We start from the raw sequence: 26,946 nt of genomic DNA on the forward strand, positions 1-26,946 counted from the left end.
TTCTGGGTCATCCAGGGGCCTAATTTGTGATGTTGGAGAGCGCCGGGGGGAGGGTTCACATAACAGGAAGTGAGCTGCGCTTGTGTCAAAGTGTTATTGGACGACAAATGAGACTTGGATTTAATGTAAAATGTTAAAATGTTCATGAAATCAGCTCATGGTTTGTCAGGAAATGATGAGAAATCATAAGGGCAGCTATGACAGGATATTACATCACATGATCTCATTCATGTATGCATGCATGCCTGCAGATGTGTCCCACAGCCAAAGGATGCCGACTTCATACGTGGTGCCCCACTATGAGGGCGGAGGACCCAATCACCCCCCACCATCTCTTGAGTGCTAACAAGTTGACCGTGTCGACAACTGAACCAGAACCAGCCTGCACGGGCCATGCAGCATGCAGGCAGAACGTCATGGCAGCACGTCATGGCAGCGGGAAAGGAACTGGGAAAATCATCCAAAGTCATGAGACCAATTTAGGAACAAACGGGATCTGAGTTCCAAGGATGTTTTCTAACTGAATGTGTCATTTTGTTCATCGTTTTCTATTGACCACGTGGCTTACTTTTGTTTCCTACTGCACTGTACGTGTGGCTAACTTTTGTTTCCTACTGCACTGTACGTGTGGCTAACTTTTGTTTCCTACTGCACTGTACGTGTTGCTAACTTTTGTTCCTTGGTGACTCTGCTTCTTAATTTTGTTTCTTATTACCAATGTTGCATACTTTTGTTTCCTACTGCACTAAATGTGTGGCTAACTTTTGTTTCCTACTGTACTATATGTGTGACTAACTTTTGTTTCCTACTGTACTATATGTGTGACTAACTTTTGTTCCTTAGTGACTGTGCGTCTTAATTTTGTTTCTTATTACCAATGTTGCATACTTTTGTTTCCTACTGCACTAAATGTGTGGCTAACTTTTGTTTCCTACTGTACTATATGTGTGACTAACTTTTGTTTCCTACTGTACTATATGTGTCACTAACTTTTGTTTCCTACTGTACTATATGTGTGACTAACTTTTGTTTCCTACTGTACTATATGTGTCACTAACTTTTGTTCCTTAGTGACTGTGCGTCTTAATTTTGTTTCTTATTACCAATGTTGCATACTTTTGTTTCCTACTGCACTAAATGTGTGGCTAACTTTTGTTTCCTACTGTACTATATGTGTGACTAACTTTTGTTTCCTACTGTACTATATGTGTCACTAACTTTTGTTTCCTACTGTACTATATGTGTGACTAACTTTTGTTTCCTACTGTACTATATGTGTCACTAACTTTTGTTTCCTACTGTACTATATGTGTGACTAACTTTTGTTCCTTAGTGACTGTGCGTCTTAATTTTGTTTCTTATTACCAATGTTGCATACTTTTGTTTCCTACTGCACTAAATGTGTGGCTAACTTTTGTTTCCTACTGTACTATATGTGTGACTAACTTTTGTTTCCTACTGTACTATATGTGTCACTAACTTTTGTTTCCTACTGTACTATATGTGTGACTAACTTTTGTTTCCTACTGTACTATATGTGTCACTAACTTTTGTTTCCTACTGTACTATATGTGTGACTAACTTTTGTTCCTTAGTGACTGTGCGTCTTAATTTTGTTTCTTATTACCAATGTTGCATACTTTTGTTTCCTACTGCACTAAATGTGTGGCTAACTTTTGTTTCCTACTGTACTATATGTGTGACTAACTTTTGTTTCCTACTGTACTATATGTGTGACTAACTTTTGTTTCCTACTGTACTATATGTGTCACTAACTTTTGTTTCCTACTGTACTATATGTGTGACTAACTTTTGTTTCCTACTGTACTATATGTGTGACTAACTTTTGTTCCTTAGTGACTGTGCGTCTTAATTTTGTTTCTTATTACCAGTGTTGCATACTTTTGTTTCTTACTGACTGTGTGGCTTACTTTTGTTTCCTACTGCACTGTATGCGTGGCTAACTTTTGTTCCTTAGTGACTCTGCTTCTTAATTTTGTTTCTTATTACCAGAGTTGGATACTTTTGTTTCTTACTGCCTGTGTGGCTTACTTTTGTTTCCTACTGCACTGTATGTGTTGCTAACTTTTATTCCTTAGGGACTCTGCTTCTTAAATTTGTTTCTTATTACCAGTGTTGCATACTTTTGTTTCTTACTGACTGTGTGGCTTACTTTTGTTTCCTACTGCACTGTACGTGTGGCTAACTTTTGTTCCTTAGTGACTGTGCGTCTTTTTTTTTTGTTTGTCATCACTAGTGTTGCATACTTTTGTTGCTTACTGACCGTGTGGCTTACTTTTGTTTCCTACTGCACTGTATGTGTGGCTAACTTTGGTTCCTGAGTGACTCTACTTCATAATTTTGTTTGTCATTACTAGTGTTGTATACTTTTGTTTCTTACTGACTGTGTGGCTTACTTTTGTTTCCTACTGTACTGTATGTGTGGCTTATTTCTGTTTGTGTGGCTAACTTTTTTTATTCCTTGGTGACTCTGCTACTTAATTTTAATTCTTATTACCAGTGTTGCATACTTTTGTTTCTTACTGACTGTGTGACTTACTTTTGTTTCCTACTGCACTGTATGTGCGTATTTATTAATCAGCGCTGCCTTTGTGGCGCAGTAATTCTCGATCTTCTCCATACTGAAGGAAGCGTAGCAAGCAGATGTTATTTGAAGCAACATTTGATAAAGATGGTTCCTGTAAACAAGGCAAATGTACCATAATGCCTTGGCGGGCCACTAATGTGATTACCTCCTACCTCTGGTACCAGCTTGGCATTAAAACGATGCCGTGATTGGAGCGTGGCATCCATCCGTGCATGATGCAAGGCTAACAATGAACGCACAGCAGCAAGCTGGTTAAAGCTCGAGGCTGATTCTTCCCGCCGACGAGCCCTGCTTTTTATTACATGTAGTGAAGCGAGATTGAGGTCAAAACGCTGATGCTGAGAAGATGTTTCATCCATTTTAAAAGGCCAGAGGTTTTTTCCTTATACACGCTTAACCTAACGGAACATCTTTCTTTTTTTTTTTTGCAAAAAAAACCCCAAACCTCATTAGTTGCATATGCAAAAAAATATTCATTTCCTGTATATTTTTATGCAAACACCAGCGCAGGAGTCTTAATATTTAAAATGAAGCATGATGAAATTGACCTCTGCACCTCATTTAAAGCGCTCTTATAAATAATGGAGCTATAGGAGGGGAGGGAGAAACATAATGATGTCATTTCCACATAAGACGCATGCTGATACAAGCTACTCATTATTCTAATGTATGCTATGGAATTTAAATATCATGAATAAAGTTAAATATTGATTTAAATCAATGTCAGGGATCTTTAATAATGATTCAAATTTGCATGAAGATTTGTTGTTGCTCTTGCTTGGAGTCGCGGGTTTCTAAGCATGTTCATCTTTATTATTATTACGCTCTGGAAAAATTTTTTATCGTAAAAAAAACAAAAAAAACCTCATTAACTCAACCTGGCGCAATCCCAAGGTTCGTTATGTGAGTATGCAAAATAGCCAAAATGATATATGATTTGTATTCTTATCCGCTTGTGTTCTTTTAAGGATGTGCGATGCCTGTTTATGTTAATCCCGCATTAACTGCAGTTAATCTACTTGAAGGCCTCTCAGCACTGCTTTCCCGGTAAAGTAATAGGATGTTTACACCTTCCTACATAAGCGCACACAATAACACGCCAAGTAAAGGAGGCGTTTGAATATTTCCCCCATCTATTTCACAGTCACTCCTGCAAATTGGAAACAGAAAAATAGCATAAACGCCCCGAGAAGCTCCTTGGCGGAGTTGATTTTAAAAGGTTAAACTCCATAAATCCCCGTGCGGGTCCTGATGAGAAGGCTAAAAGGTGCAAGCGAGACTGTTGGCTTTTATGGACTACTTAGAAGTTAAGTACGTTACGTGGAATTGCATCTAATCGCACCTACTATGTCATCCCCTTGTATAATTATGTGCTTACAATGTTATGCCCTTTCATTAAAACGCGCATTAAGTGTGAGCCTCCCGTGCAATAAAACAATTCATGCTGAGGTAGTAATCGGCACGCAAACACTTGAAAACTTAATTTGGGTGCAATCATGTCGGAGAAATTCAATGCATGGCTTTTAGTAGTTGAATATATGCTACTGAGAGTAGCATTTAGCATCCTTGCTACAAAGTATATGATACAATATCAATGCTTAATTCATTATTATGCAGTAATTATCTTATAACACAATTATATTGTATTATTGTGGTGTACAACAGTATATATGGTAATATGGTAATTGAATGCATCACATAATCAGTTCACAGTTCCACATGTCGAAAAGGAGTAGGAAGAAGCAAAGCTTATTAAATCCTACCCCTCCATCTGGTACTTTTACAATCAGTAACTGTTACATTTGTTCACTTCCTGCTTTCCTAATATCATTTAAGTCTTTTTTTATTTGTTATTATTTATTTTTTTATTTATATGACTTATTATTTTATTATTTATTTATTATTATTATTTATTTATAATTTAAGTAAAAAATATATTTTATTAATTTTTTTAAATTTAATTTTGTATTGGTATCAGTGATTAAATGACGACAATGCAAAGCTAAACGTCTATTCTATTGGCTACTACTCTATCTATTAAGACAAAAGTTTCCAAAGTGCGGCTCGGGGGCGATTTGTGGGTCGCAGCTTTTTCGTGGCATGCTCTAAAAATAAAAAATAAAAAAACAACACTTACACATCCAAAGGAAGCCAGCGTGATGAGATATCAGAAGACGCATCCGTCCATGGCAGCCGTGTGATCTTCCCTTTTTTTCCTTTTTTTGGTTTATCCCAGCCACCGTCCTCTTTTAGTCACATACTTTCCGACGTGTCGATATCGGGTGAAGAAATTGGGATGAAGGCACATTGAAGGATGAGAACCTGAAAACACAACAAAGAAAAATCAACAATTATTGGTTTCTGTTTACGTCTTTTTCCTACGTCTGTGCTTTTATTTTGTTAGTTCTGTTTCCTTTCCAATGTGAGTTTGTTTGGTACAATTCCATGTGACTTCACCAGCAAATGAAGTATTTCATCACTTGTAAAGACACACTTAAAGTACTCCTCAGTGTACTCACAATCCAAGAAAGTCATAATAACGAGATAAAAAGTGTAAATAATACACTTTTTATCTCGTTATTATGACTTTCTTGCTCATTATTTACACTTTATCTTGTTATTATGACTTTCTAGCTCATTATTTACACTTTATCTCAAAGTTTTGACTTTTTATCTCATAATTTCCACTTTTTATCTCATTATTTTATTTATCTCTTGTTATTTCAACTTTTTATTTCATTATTATGTCTTTCTATCTCATAATTTCAACTTTATCTCGTATTTTCCACTTTTTATCTCATAATTTTGACTTTTTATCTCATAATTTTGACTTTTTATCTAATAATTTTGACTTTTATCTCATAATTTTGACTTTTTATCTCATAATTTTGACGTTTTATCTCGCAATTTTGACTTTTTACTTGTTATTTCTTTTTATCTTGTTATTTTGACTTTTTATCTCATTATTATGACTTTCTATCTCATAATTTTGACTTTTTAATCTCATAATTTTGACTTTTTATCTCGTAATTTTGACTTTTTACTCGTTATTTCTTTTTATCTTGTTATTTTGACTTTTTATCTCATTATTATGACTTTCTATCTCATAATTTTGACTTCTAATCTCGTAATTTCCACTTTTTATCTCATAATTTTTTTCAACTTTTTATCTGGTTATTTCAACTTTTTATCTCATTATTTTCCATAGAATTCACCCAAAATGCCTGCTTAATAGTTGATGTATTTTATTGCTGTTGTTGATTAATTTTCTAAATATTATTACCTCTGGATATACGCCACTGTAAATATCGACAATTAAATGATGACATGGCAATGCCTAACGTCTATTCTATTGGCTACTACTCTATCTATTAAGACAGGAGTGTCCAAAGTGCGGCTAGGGAGCCATTTGTGGGTCGCAGCTTTTTATTGGCATGCTATAAAAATAATAAATATAGTAATTAAGGGAAATATTGTAATATCACATAAAAAAATTCAGTTTCTGTTTCTTGGATAGTATTGTCCGGGGGAAACAATCAGTCGACAAAATGAACTTATCCGACCTAGTTTGGGGCGTGTTGCAAAAATGTCCCAATAAAACGTCATCCCAGCTTATTAAAAATGTTTTCATACAATATATTCACACAAAAGGTTGCAGTGTCAAGTTTTATTCCCTTGCTTGAACGTTAAAGAGGAAGTCCCGCCTCCTTTGTAACACACCGCCTGGCCCTTTTCCCGCTATGGCCGCACACACTGTACGCACTATGACACTATGAATTCTGGGTGTTGTAAACGTTCAGGTCATATTATTTTAACACCTTTCCAACGGATCATTAGTGTTTTTATGGAGCGAACAGGAAGTGGACATAAAAATGGCGGCTTGCATTGGCACGTATTATAAATATAACACCGCTCATGTGACTCATGAAGGTCGGAGCACAATCACGGTCCGGCTGCAAAGCTCACATGACCTATGACCTAAATCCTTTTAGTAGATCTGTAAAAAGTAGGACATTGTGGCGAACTCTGATGAGACGTATCGGCGTACCGCAGCTTTAAGACAATACAGGGTGATAATTGCGATTAAAAAAATCTAAGTTATTCATATCCTCACGGCCTAAAAAAATCCACTGTTCCAGAGTGATGTTCTCCTTTCAGGCCTGCGTTTCCAAGGAGGCGCACGTGTGCACACTTCCTCATCCCACTGACGAAGAGGCCAAACATGGAGGCTCGTTAAAGTTTGATGGCGTCACGCTGGCTGATTCCATCATTAATTCATAGAAGAAACACGACCGAGCGCCATGATGAAATAAGCATCGCTTTCCTGCAAAATAGTAACACACATCGGGTGCCTTTTCTCGTGGGTTACATCAACCGTACCATGTGACGCCCCCCCCCCCACACACAACTCATAGTGTATACAAAAAAACATGCACGGTCATTACTCGTTTATAGCGGTTAATTGGTTCCAGTCAGGCGGCACGGCGGTCAAGTGGTTAGTGCGCAGACCTCACAGCTAGGAGACCAGGGTTCAATTCCACCCTCGGTCATCTCTGTGTGGAGTTTGCATGCGTGGGTTTTCTCCGGGTACTCCGGTTTCCTCCCACATTCCAAAAACATGCTAGGTTAATTAGCATGACTCCAAATTGTCCATAGGTATGAATGTGAGTGTGAATGGTTGTTTGTCTATGTGTGCCTATGTGTCTATGTGTACCCCGCCCCTCGCCCGAAGACAGCTGGGATAGGCTCCGGCACCCCCGCGACCCTTGTGAGGATAAGCGGTAGAAAATGAATAAATGAATGAGTGAATGTACCTTTGGTTGTTAAGTTGCTGTGTGATGCTTTTAGTGTTCTCAGAAAAGTGTTTTGAGTAAGATGACTGTTATGTTGTTATACAGTCTTGCCCGAAGACAGCTGGGATAGGCTCCAGCATAAACAACACAAAAATTGTTGTTTTACATGAAAATAACTATTTATTTACTAAGACCTGGGTTCAATTCCACCCTCGGCCATCTCTGTGTGGAGTTTGCATGTTCTCCCCGTGCATGCGTGGGTTTTCTCCGGGTACTCCGGTTTCCTCCCACATTCCAAAAACATGCTAGGTTAATTAGCATGACTCCAAATTGTCCATAGGTATGAATGTGAGTGTGAATGGTTGTTTGTCTATATGTGCCCTGTGATTGGCTGGCCAAAATGAATGAATGAATTAATTTTTTCCAGTCATGTTGGCCACTCAGTCAGGAGATCGGGAAGACCTGGGTTCGATTCTCCGCTTCGGTATCTCCATATGGACTTGGCATGTTGGGTTCATTGGCGGCTCTACATTGTCCATAGGTAGCTGGGATAGGCTCCAGCATACCCCCCCCATAACACCCATATTGTCACCTTTACACTCCATCCATCCAAGCATCCATTTTTTTATTCTGCTAGTGTCCTGGACTGGTGGCCAGCCAATCACAGGGCACATATAGACAAACAACCATTCACACTCACATTCATACCTATGGACAATTTGGAGTCGCTAATTAACCTAGCATGTTTTTTTTTTTTTGGAATGTGGGAGGAAACTTACACATTAGCAACTTACATGTTGACGGAATATGGAGTGTCTAACATTAGCTCACGTAGCGTATTCCCAAGGCTAACAGGAAGTGGGCCAAGCTGTCCAATCCGACGGCGTTCTAGAAAGTGACACCATAGCTTTTAATGTAGGCCGTGCAATCAGGGACAGGAAATGAAGGTTATGTCAGCGTGGTTGTTGTCAATGAGGTTATGGCCAATTGATAATTCATGAATGAGGTAACAGTTATGACAGCCGATACTCCTCGCTGTGTCCTGCTAGAATTAGACTTCCAAGCATAATTCCACAGTCTAATGGCGCCTTAGCATAATTCCTCGTTGTCATTGTCAGTTTTGGGTTGATTCTGTCGGGTTTGCAGATTTCATTTCCAGGTATAAGTGGTCCTGGGAATACAACGGTGATGTTGCGTTTGGGTGTAGAACACCTAAATGGACTAGCCGCTTCACAATGTGAACTCACCAGCAAATGAAGTATTTCATCACTTGTAAAGTACACTTAAAGTACTCCTCAGTGTACTCACAATCCATGTCTGCACAGGAGAGAAGAGCTGCTGCTGTGACTCTTACTACTACTAAGCTTATTATTATTTTATCTATTAAACATAATCTATCTATCATCAATATCTATCTATGAATAATAATCTTATTATTTACACTTTTTATCTTGTTATTATGACTTTCTATCTCATAATTTCCACTTTCTTATCTCAAAATTTTGACATTTTATCTCGTAATTTTGACTTTTTATCTCGTTATTTCAACTTTTTATGTCATTATTATGACTTTCTATCTCATAATTTCGACTTTATCTCAAAATTTCGAGTTTTTATCACATAATTTTGAATTTTTATCTCATTACTTCAACTTCTTATCTTGTTATTTCAACTCATTATCTCATTCTTATGACTTTTTATCTCGTAATTTCCACTTTTTATCTTGTTATTTCGACTTTTTATCTCAAAATTTTGACTTTTTATCTTGTAATTTTGACTTTTTATCTTGTAATTTTGACTTTTTATCTTGTAATTTTGACTTTTTATCTTGTAATTTTGACTTTTTATCTCGTTATTTCGACTTTTTATCTCGTTATTTCGACTTTTTATCTCGTTATTTCGACTTTTTATCTTGTTATTTCAACTTTTATCTCATTATTATGGCTTCTATCTCTTATCTCAAAATTTGGACTTTTTATGTCGTCATTTTGAATTTGTGTGTCTCATTATTTCAACTTCTTATCTTGTTATTTCAACTTTTTATTTCATTATTATGACTTTCTATCTCATAATTTCAACTTTACCTCAAAATTTATCTTGTAATTTTGATTTTTTATCTCATTATTATGACTTTCTATCTTTATCTCAGAATTTTGACATTTTATCCCATTATTTCAAATTTGTATCTCGTTATCGGCTTCTTATGAATCACATGACCTCATCATCTTAGGTCATGTTTAGGTTTCCGACAGTTTTGAATGCATCCTGCAGGCGTCACTAGTGTGCACGCTGTACTACACTCCACTGTACTACACTACACTGTACTACACTCCACTGTACTACACTACACTGTACTACACTCCACTGTACTACACTCCACTGTACTACACTACACGCCCATAGCGCGCCCCCCCCCTGCCCCCCTCCCTCCTGTCTAGACCGGTACACGTCTTCCACACACACCCAGTAAACGCCCCCTCTTATTATATTGATGTTTTATTTCCTATATAACATCTCGGTTCCACACGACCCCTCCCACGGTTGCATTGTTGATGCTTTTCATTTGCTCCACTAACCTATTTCCGGCACGGCATCTTCACCATCATCATCACCATCGTCTGAAGGAATGGCAGCGTGGATGACAACATCCGTCGCGACGCCTTGACCGCTAGTGGCTTCCTGGTCGTCAGCGATGCGATGTGGCAGTCCGGTCCGGTTCCGATAGAGGACAGAGATAAACATCTTACCGAGTGTAGGGGGGGGGGGGGGGCAGCAAGCCTGTTTTTTACAGGAATGTGCGCATCTTACCGTACAACATCACACCACGCCACAGCCGATGATGATGATGATGATGATGAGGGTTAGGGTTCCGGATGCTATGTGGTTCCGATCCTGGGTGAAAGAAAAGGCTTGAAAACGGAGCCGGGTTAGCAGGGGAGAGGGGGGGGGGGGGGGCATTAGCTGCGGTTTTGGGTGAGGATGCGCCTGCTGCCTGCGCTTAGCCGCGTTATGGCAGCCTCGGTGGAGCCTGCAGACCCCCCACCCAACCACCCACCCACCCCACCCACCGTACCCGTCTTCTTACACCACCTCCCGGCTGCAGGAGGACTCACTAGCCCCCTGCATTCCTGTATCATTCCTGCTTTACTTTATTATATATACATATAATATGTATACTATATAATATGTATACTGTAGCCGTGCTATAGCAGTAAATATACACTTTTTATGACAAATCACATTGCTCTATTTTAATAACCAAATATGATTCATATAAGAGGCTACAGTCTTATTGTAGAGCTTACATTTACAGCAGGTGTGTCCAACATGTGGCCCGCGGCTTATTTTTATTGGCACATGGTATCAAAACAACAATAAACAAAAAAAAAATACACAACAAAAATGGGAAAAATACTGCAAAAAGGCCAAATGTAAGCAGCAGAATCTGAAATCAGGGGGGGTCACTAGGTTCTGAGGACAAGGGGGGGGGGGCTTGGCTCTGCAACCATTCTGTCAAGTGGACAGTGATCAATTATATATAATTATTATTATATTATTTATATTATATTTATATTATTAGCCTATTATTATTACTATCATCATTATTCTTCTACTGATTACTACTACTAGTAGTAGTAGTAGTAGTATAGCTAGTATTAGTCTGCTACTACTACCAGTAGTAGTAGGCTAGTATTATCCTGCTTATTGGCTTGCTTATTAGCCTGCTTTTGCTCTATTATATGAAATTTGTCAGAGACTTTTCATTTTTCATTAATTAGGAGGGCTTAAGACCCCTCTAAATGTAAAAGATTTGTCACAGATTTGCCAGAGATTTTTTTTGTAAAAAAAAATATATTTTTTGTGTAAAGAAAAATCTATAAAAAATATACAATTATTTAGGGAGTGCCCCTAAAATGTCAGAGATTTGTCAGAGATTTTTTTTGTTAAAAAAAATCTATAAAAAATATAAAATTATTTAGGGAGTCCCCCTAAAATGTCAGATATTTTGTCAGAGATATTTTTGTTAAAAAAATAGGGAGTCCCCCTAAAATGTCAGAGATTTTGTCAGAGATTTGTCAGAGATTTTTTTGTTTTAAAAAAAAATCTATAAAAAATATAAAATTATTTAGGGAGTCCCCCTAAAATGTCAGAGATTTTGTCAGAGATTTGTCAGAGATTTTTTTGTTTAAAAAAATCTATAAAAAATATAAAATTATTTAGGGAGTCCCCCTAAAATGTCAGAGATTTTGTCAGAGATTTGTCAGAAATTTTTTTGTTTAAAAAAAAAATCTATAAAAAATATAAAATTATTTAGGGAGTCCCCCTAAATTGTCAGAGATTTTGTCAGAGATTTGTCAGAGATTTTTTTGTTTTAAAAAAAAATCTATAAAAAATATAAAATTATTTAGGGAGTCCCCCTAAAATGTCAGAGATTTTGTCAGAGATTTGTCAGATATTTTTTTGTTTAAAAAAATCTATAAAAAATATAAAATTATTTAGGGAGTCCCCCTAAAATGTCAGAGATTTTGTCAGAGATTTGTCAGAGATTTTTTTGTTTAAAAAAAATCTATAAAAAATATAAAATTATTTAGGGAGTCCCCCTAAAATGTCAGAGATTTTGTCAGAGATTTGTCAGAGATTTTTTTGTTTAAAAAAATCTATAAAAAATACAAAATTATTTAGGGAGTCCCCCTAAAATGTCAGAGATTTTATCAGAGATTTTTGTAAAACTTAAAAAAATCTTAAATTATTTAGGGGGACTGAAGACCCCCTAAAGTAGGCCTAATGACGCCACTGGCTGAAAAGTCAATAATTATCACTAATAATAAAAGCTTTGTCTTTAAAAAATATACATATATTAAAACCTTGCATCCATTGATTCTCAGTAGAAATAGAATAGGAAAATAGGAGAGAATAGAAGCAGAATAAAAGAGAATCGGCATCATTAGCCACAAGACGAGGTCTTCATGTCAGGCCAAACAAAAAGGTTCTCCAGAGGTTAAACATGAGGGCAGCAAAATAAAAGCTGTCAAGCCTCCTGTTGCCTCGGGACGTTGTGGACTAGCATCAAGATTAAATACACGCTTTTCTTTATTGCATGGAAAAACAGTATCGACTCTTCCTCCACAATCTTCTGTGTCTTATATTGATTTGGCCCCACACATGGAAACAAATCCCTCGGGTAGTAATGGCCAATATTTTTTATTTATTTATTTTTATGCTGACCTCTTGTGGAAGCGAGTCAATGAGGTGATGCTATCTTGGATCACAGGCAATAAAGTGGTGACAAAAAGTTACGATCAAGAGGTGGAGTAAAATGTTTACACACATTAATGTCGCCATAAGGTTTTGAGTGTCTTCCAAAATGGCCGTCGGTGTTTTGTAACACTTGTATCACAGGTGAGTGATGCTGTAAGAGTTATGGCATGACATAATTACACATCATCTTCAAATCAAGGTGCAAATGAAGCCTGTTCTTTGTAATACTTTGGTGTATTGCAAATAGGAACATTGAGTCATGCAATAAAGAGATCCTACCAGCAGAGGGCAGTGTTCCTCTTTAAACTACAGTTGAGGATTGTTTGTTGCATCTGCACCCACAATGACCAACATCATTTACCTCCTCTCATAATTTAATTAATCTGAGCCTCAGACAACATGGGACATTAATTTGATTAGCGCCAATTGATTAGCCTGCATGCTTAATTAACTTCTGAAAGATTAATGCGGATCGTACAACTTGAAACTCAAACGATCAGCAATGTCATTTCTTGATTGATTTGGACTTTAGCTGGAATTTGAAAGAGCAACATCCAAAATGGCATTCCAAAATATTAATATTTGTCCAGTGGTTCATATTTTCATACAGTATTTCCTCATAGAAACTAATAGCAATGGAAACAATCTGTTCCAGGGTCAAACTGCCCCCCACCATAATAGAAATGTAATTGTATCAAAACAAAATATGTTAAATTTTACGTTTAATCATGAAAAATGTTGTACTCACCATTACTGATGATGATTGTTGGAGAAACAACGTTAAAAATAATTGTTTTCCAGTAAGGGGTAATCCATTTTCCAAATCCAATCCAAAACTAAACTAAACTCGATCCAAACTAAATTTCAAGACTGGACGGACGAAAAACTGGCAATACGGAGTTATTCCAACAAGTGAAAGAAAAACTCGGGGAAGTCGGTATCACGTGATGTTGGTGTTTACGTTTTACTGGGCATGCCCCATTGACTATTCTGTTGGATTATAGTGGCGCATGTAGACAAAAGATTGGATTATTCCTTTCCATGGATACCATTGTTTTCGGAAAGGTCATTCGGAAAGACTCCATTCGGAAAGAGAAAAACTACTCATGTAAACGTGGCTAGTGGTGGACTTTGGTTGAACAAAGCACATAAGGGTTCGGTTTCGGTTTCAGTTTCAGTTTCGGGTTAGGGTCAGAGTGATGTAATTTGGCCGCGTGGGCATGGCGAATGTGTCAATCATAAACCAATCTTCCCAATGATGGAACATACTTACGGAATGTACTTTACTGGGCATGCCCCATTGACTATTCTATTGGATTATAGCGGCGCATGTAGACAAGAGATTGGAATATTCCTTTCCATGGATACCATTGTTTTTTGGAAAGGTCATTCGGAAAGAGAAAAACTCCTCATGTAAACGTGACTAGTGGAAACCCAGTTATTCCAAATGAAATATTTTCATCCTCGTGGCATTCAACTGCAGGACAAAAAAAAGTTGTGCATCGTTTTTGTGTCCTTGTTAGACCCAGTTTGTGCTGCTCTCTGAAGGGAGTAGTTAACAGCATGGTAAGAGATTTTATTTTTAGTTTAGATTTTTAGATGGCTTTTCTAATAAAAATAAAAATAAAAATAAAAATAAAAATAAAAATAAAAATAAAAATAAAAATAAAAATAAAAATAAAAATAAAAATAAAAATAAAAATAAAAATAAAAATAAAAATGATTAAAAAAAATATTAGCAAGATTGAATTTGATCTTTTCCTGTTTAAATTTATCCCGGGTGCGTTCTTTCGGCGCATGCTCAGATATGACGTAGCATGCAGTTCTTCGGTTTTAAAAATGGAGGCGAGCAATCGTCACTGGTCTAAAAAAAAAAAAAACAATCTTCTCTACCGGCATTTGTGCCCAGCGTGACCTTCACCACTTTGTGGTTTAACATAGAAATTGTTCCTTTTGTTGAAGGTTCGCACCACACGTACAAACCAGAGCGGGAGAGCAAATGTGTGCATGAGTGACATGCGGCGTGCCCTCGCGCCTGCAGCAGCTTGGCACTGGCAGGTGTATTGTCCTCAAATAGGCCAGCGTGACAAGTTGTTCACTGGCGGCTGGAGGCGGCGGCATAAATTTGTCTTTGTGTCCCGTCTTCTGCTGGCTTCTCAGGCCAGGCCACGGAGAAGAGAGGCTGCCGTAAGCTTTATGACAAAATGCTTCATCCCCCATTAACCTTCACAGAGTGGGTATCAGGAGGGGATTTGGTGCAGAATAAAGCAACGGTGCACGAGGAGGCTCCGTCCTTCGTTTCTCCTCTTTCACTGGGTCATCCCTTAGCTGGGCTCTGACGCACGACGCTGATAAGAAAATGATTGAGTATCATTGCAGTTTGGTCGCAAACCAATTGGTGATCCCCGTTACTCCTGGGCAGAACATAAAGAACATCTGAACTTATTTATTTCTTAGATATACACTAGGGCTGCACGGTGGACGAGTGGTTAGCGTGAAAACCTCGCAGCTAGGAGATCAGGGTTCAATTCCACACTCGGCCATCTCTGTGTGGAGTTTCACTAACTGGGAAATGCAGGCGAACTGATGCACACATTTTTACTGATGCTAACATTGTTTCTCATTTATTGCTGTTAATTGGTTCCAGACTTGGCTGCACGGCGGTCGAGTGGTTAGCAAACAGGCCACACAGCTAGGAGACTTCAGTTCAATTCAGCCATCTCTGTGTGGAGTTTGCATGTTCTCCCCGTGCATGCGTGGGTTTTCTCCGGGTACTCCGGTTTCCTCCCACATTCCAAAAACATGCTAGGTTAATTAGCATGACTCCAAATTGTCCATAGGTATGAATGTGAGTGTGAATGGTTGTTTGTCTATATGTGCCCTGTGCCCCGAAGACAGCTGGGATAGGCTCCAGCACCCCCGCGACCCTTGTGAGGATAAGCGGTGGAAAATGAATGATTTTCAAAGAAGGATGTACATTTTTGCATAGAGGCCTACTATCAACAACTGTCAGTCCTCTGCATCAATCTCCTGGTATGGCTGCTAATCCAAGTTCATCATTTTATAAGGCTAATAGATGATTAGAAAAGCCATTTAAAAATCTAAAAACTAAAACTAAAATATCTTACCATGCTGTTAACTACTCCATTCAGAGAGCAGGACAAACTGGGTCTAACAAGGACACAAAAACGTCACTGTCACCTGGCAGCTGCACTAAATAGTAGCCGTCAAACACCAGTGTCAGTATCAACAGTGAAGCGGCGACTTCAGGATGCTGGACTTCATAGCAGGACTGCCAAGAAAAAGCCAGATCTCAGAAAGGCCCAAAAAATTTCCAAGTGATCCCAAACTTTTGAGCGGTAGTGTATGTAATTGGGAAGTATGGAGAGCTTTTTGATTGTGTTTCATAGAAGTCGACTAAACTGACCTGGAATCCATTTACAGGTGGCACACATATTTATACATGATGCTGTGTGGGACTGGTGGCCATTAATGCAAGTAAGAATGGAATATCAAGTTTCAAGCTTTAGCAGCTCATGTTCTTCTCGAAAAACTTTCCACAAGATTTTTGAGAGTGTGTCCATGGGAATTATTGTCCATTCATCCAAGAGAAGAGGTCAGAGCCTCAAACTCATCCAAGCATGCATTTAGGGACCTTGTGCACTTTGGCACTGTTGCTGCATGAGAAAACGGTTTTGACTTTGAGTGGGAGGCAGGGTACATCCTGGACTGGGCACATATCGAGAAGCAACCATTCTAAGTCGCGGTCACATCGATGGGCAACTTGAGATTCTCCAATTAGCCTAATGTGGGGATTTTTCAGATGTGGGAGAAAGTCGGAGTGCTCTGACAAAACCCAGACGTGTAAGGGAAGAACATGCAACCTACACACAGAGATGTTCCAACGGGTATCAAACCCCCAGGCACGCTAACTGATATTGAAGTAAACTTTTGAACATGCAGTAAGATGACAGCTGAACACCCGTGGAGAAGAAAAACATCCCAGGAACAGGCATGGCATTCAGGCAAATTTCCTGGATCAATTATCCGGAAAATGATGAACTGAAAAAGGATCAATTAGCAAATAATTGTTGTTTTTATGTTAAATTGCACAGCGGAATGGAAAGGCAGCGGAGCCTGAGGCATAACGCAACTGAAATAAAAAGCAATTCCGGCATAGTAATTCTTGTTAAATATCGAATACATGAATATACATGTTTAGCGTGGTAACTGCATTATTAAATGAATGATGTTAAATTGTACTTATTTCTATGTATTTGTAATAAAATAATAAAATAATAAAATAATAAAATAATAAAATAATAAAATAATAAAATAATAAAATAATAAAATAATAAAATAATAAAATAATAAAATAATATAAAAAAAAATACTTAAATTATATCAGAAAGGAAGGAAGTGAACAAATGTAATGTTTTTGTGTCCTTGTTAGACCCAGTTTGTGCTGCTCTCTTAAGGCAGTAGTTAACAGCATGGTAAGAGATTTTAGTTTTAGTTTTTAGATTTTTAGGTGTCTTTTCTAATAATCTATTAGCCTTATAAAATGATGAACTTGGATTAGCAGCCATACCAGGAGATTGATGCAGAGGACTGACAGTTGTTGATAGTAGGCCTCTATGCAGAAATGTACATCCTTCTTTGAAAACCATCTGATTCATTTTAATTGTGTGTGAAATGGATAAAAATGTGTTTTTCGTTGGAAAACAAATAATTTTGCAAGTGATCCCAAACTTTTGAGCGGTACTGTATTGCAACAAATGATTAAAATTAGCCATAAGTGCTAAATGATGCTGGTCACTATCACATCCAGGATACAAGCATAGGTTGTATGGTCAGCTGTGATCCCCCCCGCCCCCGGCCTCCGTCCCCTCCATGGGATTGGCTCATCAGTCGACCTGCCATCTCATCGGGTCCCTCCATTAAAGTGGAGCAGTGTCCATTAGGTGCGGTAATCCTCCTCACCCAGTCCGACGCACGCGACCTTGAGGTGGGACCTGCTCTCGGTCTGTAAACAACTCCGCGGCTCTCACTCGGGCATAATAAATGTCAGCTACACTTTGCCGGGCGCGGGTGGTAGGGACACAAAAAAAAAAAGTTTGTTCGCCCTTACTCGGGATGTCATCACCACACGGCGCGACTTTGCTCAGCGTCTCTAACCATCTCAGGCAATCATTTCTATCTGGCCGCTTAATTGAGCTGCATGTACGTTAATGATTTCGCCGAGACGGGATCATCAAGATTCAGACGGGCACCTGTTCTTTTGTGGGTCTGTAGACGCTTGGCAGCAAAAAAAAAAAAAACGATTAGCGGGCCCATTTGTTCGCTACAGACAGTTGTGACCTTTCTGATTGGCACATCCTGTTACGGATATGACAGCTTTTCTTTCCTCCAAACCGAGAAGGGATCAGTCATTTAATATGCGCATACATTGCATACCGCAGCGACATATTGTACGCTAGTTGTGCGTTTGGACACTGGAAGGTTCTGATGTTGACTGTTAATGGCGCCGCTGCGGCAAATTATTAGCAGACAGCAGATGCTTCAAGCCAACGCGGTGATTAATGAGCACTAAAACTTATGCAATGTTAACACTTTTTGCACAAACAGACGTAGCGTAGGCGTGATGCAAATAAAATGAACAGAGTGCTGTGTCAAATTAATAAAATGCCAGAAATAATTATCACTTTATATATTTTTATATTCAAAGTTACAATCAGAAGTGGATTGAATGAACAATGCGTTGAAAGATCCCATATTACGGCCGTCTATCGCAATGTCGCGGTTTGACTATCACTGCTTCGTAATATCACGTTCTATCTTTTATGAGTCAAAACATATTGAAATACAAGTGATATATGGTCACTCGGTGGGAGTAATGACACTTACACTACCGCTCAAAAGTTTGGTATCACATGCAAATTTCTTTGCTTACCAAAGAAAAACACATTTTCATGCATTTTACAAACATTTTCTTCCATTTCACAAACAATTAAAATGAATCAGATGATTTTCAAAGAAGGATGTACATTTCTGCATAGAGGCCTACTATCAACAACTGTCAGTCCTCTGCATCAATCTCCTGGTATGGCTGCTAATCCAAGTTCATCATTTTATAAGGCTAAGAGAAGTTTAGAAAAGCCATCTAAAAACTAAAACTAAAACCTCTTACCATGCTGTTAACTACTCCCTTCAGAGAGCAGCACAAACTGGGTCTAACAAGGACACAGAAACGATGCACAACTGTGCAAGAAGACAAATATCTGCACCAAAAATGCACTAAGTAGTTGCCGTCAAACACCGGTGTCAGTATCAACAGTGAAGCGGCGACTTCAGGATGCTGGACTTCATAGCAGGACTGCTAAGAAAAAGCCATATCTCAGACTGGCCCAAAAAAAATTCCAAGTGGTCCCAAACTTTTGAGCGGTAGTGTATATTTCAAGAAATTTCAAGAAAATTTTTTGTATATATTTGTGTATTTTTTAACTTTCTTTGTAAATAATCGTCATAAATTTTCTTTTCGGATATTATGACTTCATTCCTACAATATTATAACTTCCACAAATTGCAACTTTATCTTGTGTTTATTTCTTAAAATATTATAATGATTAATAAAAAACTTTTTTCTTTAATATTTCAACTCTACATCACTAATTTATTCTCGTAAAATGAGAACCTTTTCTTGATATTTTGACTTGACTTAATGTTTTGAAAAATTTTAAACTTTTCCAACTAGTTCAACTTTCTTGTGGTACATTTTCTTCTCGTAATTATCAATTTATTCCCATAATAGTTTTACTTTATTCTCCTAAAGTTATGACTTTGTTATGACAAAGTTATGACAGTCAGTCAGTATCTACAGTGAAGCGGCAACTTCAGGATGCTGGACTGCCAAGAAAAAAAAGCCATATCTCAGACTGGACCAAAAAAATTTCCAAGTGATCCCAAATTTTTGAGCGGTAGTGTATATTACATCAAATTAACACTGAATGAAGTCAACCATGAGTCTGGAAGTGGTACGTTTTTTGGCTTGTGAAGTTTAGAAGAAATACATTTGCTTGTTCTTGTCACTGTTGATGCGCTACTCTGCTGATGGGGATGTCACACAACTTCATGTAAAAAAAAAAAATATATAGTGGTTGTAGCCCAATCAGTCTTCTTCTTCCTGATCTCTCAGTTGGTAACAATGGGCAGCTGGAGGCAGATTTAGAAAAATGCAACACTTTAAGTGAACCCCGGTGAGTTGCAAATCTTCTTGGAGCCATCTCCTGTCCGGAACTTTTCAATTACCTTTTATCTGAGTTGCTTGGAGTGTTCCTTTGTCTTCATGTTGAAAGTGTAGCAGGAATACTAACCAACCAGAGACCGGACCTAACAGAACCCAGAAGTCACTTCACGCACATGAACAAATCAGGAAAATAGGATAAGTTGTGACTCTGGGAATGTTTGTAAATAACTATAACAGACCATAAAGTGAAGTTTCCTTCAAGGACGAACAATGAAGAATAGATTTTCTTCTAGAAGAGACCGGACTCTGGCGTTATTTCTCTATTTCACACCAAGAACCCCGTTGATTTTGAATGACATACAATCACAAAAATGTTGGAGGTAGCCGGGGGGGGGGCACATATCATCAAATATCCTCATAGCTTTTGTCAACACTCCGTCTTTATCTCACTCCTGTCTGACACCCAAGTACAGATACACATCATTGTGTTGTATGGGGCAGCTGACAACTGCAATTTAGAAGATATTGAAAGAGCCTTGATGAAATGTGATCTCACTTTTTTTTGTCCAGCACAAAAGGGAGGAATTCAATTTTGAGTCCGCCACAGAAGGATTCATCTTTTGACGGATGTCGCTTGGAGAGAAGGCACTTTTGCGGTTGGTAGTAGTATGATGTACCTTTCCCGGGTCCATACAGAAAGTCGTGAACAAATCCAGAGATGCTCCCCCACGCCCACGCGATAACACATTTCTTTTGCATCGCTTCCTCTGCTTAAGCCAAAGGCTGCTTTCATGTCTTCAACAGGTCTAAACCTGGCCGTTATTAATGATGACCAAAGGCGCAAGTACCATCTGTAAAACGTCTGCTCCTCACTTCGGGGAGCTGGTTAAAAATCATCTGTCACTCTGGTGGAGGAAACATCTGTCCCCATTAATGTACCGTGGCCATGCAACCCACCTCCTATACGTAGTCCGTGTCTGTCCACGGGGGTATAAAACGAAACGGTACAACATGGGGTTAGGGGTCATTTATATACTGTTTTATCTGTTCCGACATTGGTGCCAAATCAGTACTTTCAAAACCGTCCTTAAAAGACTTCAAAAAATAAGGCTAGCATTCAAATACGCATGATTTTGCCACCCTGAGAAGAACACGTCCCTATGTTAGCCGTCGAGCTCACAAATAGTATGGTCAGATTTTGAAAAAATGTCAAAAAATGTCGAATTTCGGGGCAAAAGTATTTTATATCAACACAAAAACATCCGTGGGATGCATAACCCGAAAGAGTTCCCAGCTGTGGAATGGGCGACTCATGTTTCCCAGCATGCTTTGCTGTAGTTACAACTCACTTTTAACTGGTATTTGGTACCGACAGTAAGGGTGTCGTTTTTAGTTATGGTCAATTAGTGTTACTATTGGTCTGAATCTGCCACCCTTAGTAGGAACAGTTTTGGAATCCGTGCTATAGATTGGAATATAGAATAATTCCAGTTGAGGCCCGCGATGGGGGGACATGTTGACACTTTAATTGACATTATTCATTCATTTTCTACCGCTGGAGCCTATCCCAGATGTCTTTGGGTGAGAAGCGGGGTACACCCTGGACTGGTGGCCAGCCAATCACAGGGCACATACACTACCGCTCAAACTACCACTACCGTTTGGGATCACTTGGAAATTTTTTGGTCCAGTCTGACATATGGCTTTTTCTTGGCAGTCCTGCTATGAAGTCCAGCATCCTGAAGTCGCCGCTTCACTGTAGATACTGACACTGGTGTTTGACGGATACTATTTAGTGTAGCTGCCAGGTGACGACCTGTGAGGCGTTTTTGTCTTAAACTACACACTCTCAGATATTTGTGCAGCGTTTTTGTGTCCTTGTTAGACCCAGATTGTGTTGCTCTCTGAAGGGAGTAGTTAACAGCATGGTAAGAGATTTTAGTTTTAGTTTTTAGATTTTTAGATGGCTTTTCTAATAATCTATTAGCCTTATAAAATGATGAACTATGGATTAGCAGCCATACCAGGAGATTGATGCAGAGGACTGACAGTTGTTGATAGTTGTGCAAAAATGTACATCCTTCTTTGAAAATCATATCATTCATTTTAATTGTTTGCGAAATGGATAAAAATGTTTGTGAAATGCAAAGAAATTTGCAAGTTTTCACAAACTTTTGAGCGGTAGTGTATAGACAAACAACCATTCACACTCACATTCATACCTATGGACAATTTGGAGTCGCCAATTAACCTAGCATGTTTTTGGAATGTGGGAGGAAACCAGAGAAAATCGACACATGCAAACTCCACACAACGATGCCCAAAGGTGGAATTGAACTCGGGTCTCCTAGCTGTGAGGCCTGCATGTTAACACTTCAACACCATGCAGCCCTATTGATATTATTGAAGTATTTAAATTACTATTCTGTTCCACTTCCATGTCAGAAAATTCCCTAAAAGGGATTTGGACAGAGATATTTACTGAGTTTTTCGATTCAGTTTCTACCGACACTGGTGCCATTATGGTGAGAGTTTCTGTCCAGTAGTGGGGGTGTAGTTTTTTCTCTCCCTGTAAACTGCTCTCTTACCAATTAGGACGCGGGGATTGTCCTCGAGGAAAGCGAAAGAGCGACGTAATCACCTCATCCATCAGCCAACTTGTCACTGAACGGCCTGAAAGCCATTAGTACACGAGCAGCATTGGCCACATGAAGACGTCGCGAAGATGCTTGCATACAGAGGCCATATATTTACTCAAAAACTGTTGCTGGCGACCATCGGCTTGAATTATACCCGCTGGGTTGATGGTGACGTTGGTGCATTGATGGATGGAGCAGTGCAAGACAAAAGGTTCGATGCCCCGTAACTGCAACATTGTGATATTATCTGGCTGGGGATGAAAGAGTTTGAACTGTGACACATTCAGGTTTGTTGTTTGTGCAGCATCGTTTGGACCGCCTGCATGAATTAAATATGTCAGGAGAAGGCTTGTGTGTTTGTGTGTGTGTGTGTGTTTGTGTGTGTGTGTAGTACACCACATTGCCTTTCATTTTAATCACATTCTACTCAGCCAACGAGAGACTTTGCAGAGATGTTTTGAGCGGATAAACATCCCCGTTCGCCACAGTACCTTCATCGTGAGTTTTCTATGTCGGTCTTTTGACTTTTTGCCCCAAACGGAAACCTAAAACTGATGTGAGGCATCCTGTTACGGTATCTATAAATCATGAGAAAAGCAAATGTGAGCGTCCACACAGCAAATCAACAAGGTCAATCTTAGAGATGAAGATAATGGAGGACAGAGTGGAAATGTATTTCCTGACCCACTTTAAATCGCTCGGATCCTGACTACGTTTTGGAGTTTTAGTAGATCATGGATCTTCTAAACCCTTTGAGACATTTATACTCTTTTAAAAAAAGACCAATTGATAATGCTGAGAGAACATATTTTAGCTGTAGAGGGTTGAATATTTGGCAAAACATACATTGTGTTGACTATGGTATTGTTTTTCAGTCAATACATCTCATGGTGGCGCTGTTATTCAACCCTAAAGAGTGGCCTCCATAAGTTGGCTTGACTTGAAATTTCTCAACCAGCTCAATTGGCTTTACAAAACACCCACGTTAACTTGAGTGTTATATGAAAGTTTAGCACAGTAGTTTTACCTCCATAAACTACGCTCAAGGAAATACACAATTATTAATATAAGTATTTGCACATCAAATAGGTGCTAATCAATGCCTTTAGCAAGCCAGGCTTTGTTTCTCACGGCTAGCGCTGTTAGCATTAGCAGATTTACACCGCATACACAACTTCAAACATTACCAAAATATCAAAAGTCACTTTATATGACAATACTACAAAACGTGGTTCTTAAAACACTTTAAAAACTTCTTTTTCACCAACCTGAAACACAGCAACACAGCACTTTATTTTTCTTCTTCACTGCTATGCGTGGCTTTCCCAACCAACCAAGCCGCAACACCCCCCTGTGGCGTACCTGTGTAACAGCACTGAGTAGTATAAGTGCTTTATTTAGAACCAACGATTACAGGTAGATTAAATCAATACAATAAAGATATCATGCAAAGAGGATACCATTGACAATATGTACAAAAAAATGTTGGGGATCTTTGCTCAATAGATTTTTTTCCCTTTGTTTTTTTCACACCTTTACACTAGCATGAGGCGGCTAACAATGAACATAATGGGACACACCTATTCCGCCTGTAAAAAAAAACTCCATAAAAGTCCAACAATGTTCCATTGACATAATATGACCTGCATATTAACCAAGCTACAATGTTATATAGCTGCTACAAGCGAAGAACTACATTTCTAGCAAAGTGACACAGCGCCACTACCGAGAGGTAGCGTTAGCTTCTGGAGTTGCCGCATCGCCTGTGAGCTTTCATTTTGTACAATTCCCAACTCAACTGTCATGAGCGACTGCTAGCACAGCCATTGCGCCAAAGCAGAAACCGGCATCTGGAGGGTAAAAACAGCATGGAAGAGTGAAAAAGTCATAAAGAATAAAAGACCTGAGAGAGAACCCCACTGGGTGTCAGTGATGGCAAAGACCGGCGGGAACAGTCGGGATAAAAATAGACATACGGAAACAGGGAGGGCATAAGGTACGACCATGTGACACGCGTGGCTTATGTATGTTGTTGATTGTTGGAACTGATCGAGTGCATCTTGAAAATGGAGTGCATTGTTTGACGGCAACCGACAGAGGTCTTGTTGATTCAGCCCTTGAAAAACAAGCAGCCTCGGTAGGACAAATGAATTAAAAGAGAAGTTCAGAACATGGCTGGCAAACGCTGGCATAAGGAAGGAATGGGAATGGGAAAAAATAGAGTAGAAGGACGTGGGCGGACTGATGGAAAAGGGCTAATAAGGGCGGAAAACCGGTGAGCCAAGTGAAGGTGGTAATCAAGTAGGAACTGGGAGTGAACAAAAAAGGGGACAATTAAGGAACGCTTTGGTATGACCCGTCAGTGGGCGATTTTTATCCTCAACATTGATTTCATGTGCTGGAGTCAATAGGATTATAGTTGCAATAAAAACTCTTCAAAGGTTGAGGACTATTGGTTGAAAGTGTCGGCTGGTGGTGCAGAAAAAAAACCTTTGAGTCGTTTGAACTCTGTGACCTTTAAGGTTTGAAAAAAGTCATTTCAGTCTGATGCCTAACAATAAAAAGTGTTGACAAGAAATCTCTGCAAGGCTAAATATTTGCGGGGAAAAAACACTTGAACTAAATGAAATGAATCTCCGATCATGAGAGCTTTGATGATGCCCAGTGGTGTCATTAGACCTTTTTTAGGGGGGACGTTAGACCCCCCTAAAATGTTCTTAAATAATTTGATATTTTTTAATGATTTTTTAAATTGATTTTTTTACAAAAAAAATATGACAAATCTCACATAATAAGGCAAAAGCAGGCTAATACTAGCCTACTACTACAACTAGTAGTAGTACTACTAGTTGTAGTAGTAATAATAATAATCAGAACAAGAAGAATGATGATGCTCACTTGGTGGAGTGGTAGTCCCCTAACTTAAAGGTTGAAGGTTGTGGGTTCGATACTCCGCCCTGTTGTGACCCACTAAAATGTTCTTAAGCGCCCCAAATCTCTGACAAAATCTGACTTTTTGGGGGGGTCTTAAGCTGCCCTAAATAATTTGATATTTTTAATTTATTTTTTTATTAATTAAAAAAAAACTCTTATATCTCTGGCAAAATCTCTGACAAAAATCTCTGACAAAAATCTCTGACAAAAATCTCTGACAAAAATCTCTGACAAAAATCTCTGACAAAAATCTCTGACAAAAATCTCTGACAAAAATCTCTGACAAAAATCTCTGACAAAAATCTCTGACAAAATCTCTGACAAAATCTCTGACAAAATCTCTGACATTTTTTGGGGAGTCTTAAGTCCCCCCCAAAATAATTTGATATTTTTTATGGATTTTTTTTTACAAAAAAAATCTCTGACAAATCTCTGACAAAATCATTTTAGGGGGGGTCTTAAGTCCCCCTAAATAATTGTATATTTTTTATTGATTTTTTTTTTTTACAAAAAAAAATCTCTGACAAATTTCATATAATCGGGCAAAGCAGGCTAATAAGCAAGCCAATAAGCAGGCTAATACTAGCCTCATAAGAAGAATAATGATGATAGTAATAATAATAGGCTAATGAATAATATAATAATGATTATGATATCATTGATCACTGTCCACTGGACAGAATGGTTGCAGAGCTTGAGCAGCGGTTTTGCAGTGTAGATTGTGTGTACTTGTGTACATTTAATGGTGGCCTAAAACTATTGAGTACCTCTACTAAATCTGTACAAAAGATTATTTGGATTTTTGGATTTTTTTGAATGTCTACTACATTCATATCCTGTGCATCTCCAGGGGGCTAAGCCCCCCCGTCCTCAGAACCGAGTGACACCCCTGATGATGCCCTTCTGACACCTTAAACCTGTGTCATGTCTGCAAAATACACAATCATAAAGCGCTAAACATTTCTTTGATAGACTCAGTCAATAAGAGAGTTGGAATTGTTTCATGACTTCTAATAAGTCCTTTCATCATTCAGCCGGGCTCAGCAGGTCATAAAGCTAATGGTAAAAAGTAGCTGTGGCTATCATCGTTCACCCGCGTACTTGTACTCGTTCTCTGATTAAAGCTCTGCGCTGCTGCCTCTAAATACAATGATAAACACATTTTTAATTGCAAACGCCTGAAGTGTGACCAGTGTCACGAGTTCACACTGCAAAGCAGCTCACCATTTCCATGGCAGCGTCGCGCTCACGTCGCCCAACAGATGTTGAGATGCATACTAAGGCTTATGAAAACACGGACCGCATCTTTAATTAGCCCCGTTTCACACCTTATATATCATTTATTTATCTGGTTTTTTTTCTGAGAGCATTTGAGACAAAAAGCTGCTTGTTTAATGTGAAACATAAACTGCAAGGTCCTGAAGTTTAAATCTGCCAACGTGTCGGGCGTGGTGATCTAAAACTGCA

General features: G+C 38.6%; 1 protein-coding gene across 2 annotated transcripts in view; it reads right to left on the reverse strand.

Annotated features, from left to right (window-relative positions):
* LOC131107975 (receptor-type tyrosine-protein phosphatase epsilon-like) overlaps window positions 1-26,946 on the reverse strand; it is a 69,351-nt gene that overhangs the window by 22,246 nt on the left and 20,159 nt on the right. The window contains exons 3-5 of one of the 2 annotated variants that reach the window (XM_058058519.2): window positions 10,210-10,293; window positions 9,978-10,080; window positions 4,746-4,930 (exon numbers count right to left, since the gene is read on the reverse strand). The gene's annotated coding sequence lies outside the window, so the exon portion shown is untranslated. Of the gene's footprint in view, window positions 1-4,745; window positions 4,931-9,977; window positions 10,081-10,209; window positions 10,343-26,946 lie in introns of those variants that run through there. The other variant, XM_058058518.2, reaches the window with a different exon arrangement.

The sequence above is a fragment of the Doryrhamphus excisus genome, linkage group LG20 (genome assembly GCF_037039965.1).
Source record: "Doryrhamphus excisus strain RoL-2023G ecotype Guam linkage group LG20, RoL_Dexc_Guam_v1.1, whole genome shotgun sequence".
Taxonomy (NCBI): domain Eukaryota; kingdom Metazoa; phylum Chordata; class Actinopteri; order Syngnathiformes; family Syngnathidae; genus Doryrhamphus; species Doryrhamphus excisus.